The sequence below is a fragment of the Magnolia sinica genome, chromosome 3 (genome assembly GCF_029962835.1).
Source record: "Magnolia sinica isolate HGM2019 chromosome 3, MsV1, whole genome shotgun sequence".
Classification (NCBI taxonomy): Eukaryota; Viridiplantae; Streptophyta; class Magnoliopsida; order Magnoliales; family Magnoliaceae; genus Magnolia; species Magnolia sinica.
Genome location: NC_080575.1, coordinates 71,696,313 through 71,700,405, shown reverse-complemented (window position 1 = coordinate 71,700,405; position 4,093 = coordinate 71,696,313).

Below are 4,093 nucleotides of genomic sequence, written 5' to 3'. Positions count from 1 at the left end.
CAACCGATGCGCCAAAGGGGTTGCTGTGACCCCACGGATCTTGAAAACACCCAAGGGGTGGGGGCCATCACTGTTTGGAGCGGGCCACTACTGGACTAACCAGCGGACGACGGGGCCGCCGCCAAACCAACTAGATGGTGACAGGGCCGCCGCCGGCCATTGCTGGGCATGGCTGGGCCACTACCTGCCCGAAGCCAAGTGGGGCCCTCCCACGTGTGGGGACCCCTTCCTACCCCTTGTAAACCATTAGAAATCCCTAGGGGCTTCTCCCTAAAGCATTCTCTACCCATCTCTACCTCTCTCACTCTCAAACCCTCACCCCATTCTCATCCCAAGCTTTTAAAACCCATTTTCTAGATTGCTAACCCTCTTTTCAATCCATTCTAACCCCTAAATCCTTTAACCCATCCTAACAATAACCCACTCCTACCCCATTTGAGTCAAAACCCCTCTTCTAAGGGGCCCACACCCCTCATTCCCTCAAAAATCATCAACTAGGTCCCTTCTTTTCAAGAAGCTTCCATTCCTTGCTTCATTCTTGCACAAGGGACTGGAAATCCAACTCCATGGCTCTCTTTGAGGTAATATCATAGATCTTCTCCATTTCCATGATTTTGTCTCTTATGGGGAAGAAGCGGGCGGCCCCCAACGAAGCTGGGCTGAGTCATGACAAGAAATCCAAGAAGAAGCAAGACAGCGGTGTGAGGCCAAGCAATGAGCGGAGATCGAAACGAGGTTTTGACCCCCTAGCCCTGCCTACTAGAGCGGTACCGCTGGGCATTGAGTTTGGCAAGTTTAGAAACTACAAAATTATTTTTGAGGCGCATGTGGATGAAAAGCTATTCGGCGAGCATCAATTACTCGACCACCTCCTCGAGAATGGTTAGGGCCTGATGTTCGAAGGGAAGTATCGAGCCAACAAGGGTCTAGTGCGGACCTTCTATACACGCTTGCGAAATCCCTCTCTCGAGCCACTTGGATTCACTATTGGCCTCGTCAGGCAAGAGTCTCACAGTGGCATGGATGTTATTGTTCGCGTCCTCGGAGTAGAGCACAGGACCGTGCATGCCCACGAGGATAATATATCGAAAAAGCGGCAAAGGGACCACCACATGCGCCACTTGTGTGGCCAACTTGTTGAGTGGACGTAGGGAAGCAACACGAAGTCAACAGATTTGATCCCTGAATACTGCCTACTCCACCACATTTGCAGTTATAACATATATTTGAGAGCCAGTAACTACACAAAATGCTCCAGGTTTATGGTAGACTTTCTCTAATAGGTGGGGCAGGAAGAGAAGGTTTGCTTACCCACACTTATGTTGACTCAAATTGTGAATGCCACGCTATCCAATCGCGAGAAATAGGTGCTTCCATTTGGCCAGTTGATATGTAAGATTGATCATAACTATGGGTACAGGCAACCTGAAGAACTCCCCTCCCGATCAAGATGATCGATGAGGGAAACTCTTACAGATGTGCCCTAAGTAGAATAAGGCCCTCATCAAAGAGTTCGGAGACAAAGTGGAAAAGGAAAGTGGAGATGAAGAAGAGGATGAAGAAGAAGAAGAGGATGGGGAAGAAGAAGAAGAAGAGGTTCAGGACTCTGATAGGTAGCCACCTATCACACATAGCGAGCGTAAGAGCTTAGATGCGCTCGACGCCCGCATGGCCAGGATAGAAGAGAACCAAGGGAACCTGAAGAGGAGGCTTACGAAGCTATCTCGCACAGTGAAAGCAATTTTATGTTGTGTAAAGAAAGAGGGAACACCCCCTCCTTCGCCAGACTCAGAGGACTAGTAGCATGTAGGACTTGCTTTCTTAGGTTGTTAATTCTAAATAGGGTTGCTTTGCTTGTTTAGGTCATAGTTTCCTTAAGTTTTTCTATCTACTGGTGACTCTTGCATTTTTTCTTTGTGCATGTAATGCGTCAGCCTATGTATCATTGACAAATTTTGCTATTTGGAGTTACCTAAAATTGAGTAATATTTGAAATATTAATAGTGGTCTTTAGCACTTATATGATATCGTTATCGTGTAGGTGTGGACTGTCATATCCGTGGATTTAATGATATTAAACCTTATAAGAATGCCTTTCAGGAAATGAGGCCTCAAGGTGACGGTCGCCTGCTCCGCCTATTTCGTGGCGGACTAGATGAACGAGATTGCCCTGCCCCTAATGAGCAACAAGGCTGCCAAGGGGCAGCTGACCAGCTTAATGTGGGGAATGTCGTTCCGGACCACCTTCCCGAAGCGCCACCAACTCAAGGCAACCTGGGAACGATAAAGGCCATGTTGTGTTGTGTACAAAAGGAGGGAATGCCCCTTCCCTCGCCTGTCTCGATATCACAGTTGGGAGCTGTCATGGATATGGACACCCTCACTTTGTATGTCTACATGTATTAGCTAGCATCCTCATGATAGTCACCTTGTACGTCTGCATGTATTAGGTAGCATCCTCATGCATTTTACATGTTTCTTTGCAACTTATGTATTGAATGTCTTGTCGAATGAAAGTGGCCTTATGGAAAAACTTTATGGGTTACCTAAAATGCACACGTATTGTGTTCTTTGCAACTTATGTACTGGGTGTCCTTATGATACCTTTATTTAACACAATGTGGGTGCACAATATGGAGTGAAAATCATCAATTCCATTCACCTGGATTTGCACCATTGCAGATCGGTCATGTCTCAGGACTTTCTCGAGCTGGAAAGAGTTATCCAAATAGTTGATGGGTTTTTATAGTTGAATGTGGACCATTGGCTACAACATACATTTCTAGGACAATTCCCTTTACTCCCTTATTGAGAAGTGATTGAATTAATAGTGAAGTGAATGGAATTCACGGCGAAGTAACAGGGAATGGACCATGAAGTGAAGGGAATTGACCGGGAAATGCATGGAATTGACAGCAAAATGCATGGAATTGACCGCGAAATGAATGGAATTGATCGTGAAATGCATGGAATTGACCGTGAAATGCATGGAATTAACCGCGAAGTGGCCTTAGTGAAGAACTTGCACTTGTGACATGAATCAGGTTATGCCGACAAGGATATCGGATAAGAGTTCCAGATTTATTATAACTGGCTTCAATGCAATCCTACTCACACCACCCAAATCTAATTTTCATAACTCGGATTATAAGCATAATAGTAGCAGGTTCCTGAAATCCCTATAGGACATGGATTTTCAGAAAGTATCTAGCTAATCATTATTATTTATTTAAAGTTTGAATCGTAGTGGTAAGAAATTTACATTTTCAAAGAAAGCAACAAATGTATTCAATATATAACATTCACAGTTATATTACCAAAACTGTATTACAAATTACATTATTTCGGAGGTATTGAAAATTTGCAACTCCGACAATTATGCTCTATTTGTTTACAACATCCGCACTTTACTGTTTTTCGTTTCTCTCCATGGAAAAGGATCCGTGCCTTCTTTGGTCTTCCAGCTGATCTCCTCTGTAGTGGGGGCTTGATACTCACACAATACTCCTTGAATCCAGAAGAAATTTTCCATTGACTCTTGTCTCGTACTGGGTACACGGAATCTTCATATGTGATCTGGTAATTCCTTGCCATGTACGGCGGGGAGCAGTACGAATAATGAGGAAGATTATAGTTTATATATGTTGAAAGAACATGAAAACAAGGGAATCCCTTTACTTCAAACTCGCGACATGTACATGAAAGCTCACCGAGCTTGAAAGTATCATTGTAGTCTCCCACAACATAGTATTCATCTCGAGAAATTGCATGGCAACGAATATTTCATGCCCCCTGTATGAGATCCTTTAATTGTTTCTCAGTCCACGGTGTCAACGGTCCAACGAATGTTGATGCTGATTCTCTTCTCTTATAGAACATCTCTTGAATTTTTATTCTGACCGTCTCTGTCAGCATAGTCATGAGATATTCTCGTGCTTCTTTGAATAGAGCATTAACACAATCAGCTATATTTGTAGTAACCAAATTGAATCTTTTTTCTAGGAAGTGTAAAGATGCTCACTTTTCATACTCTATTTCCCTCATCCATGCATGTACCGGGGGTTGGTAAGTTTGATATCATGCATTAACTTTT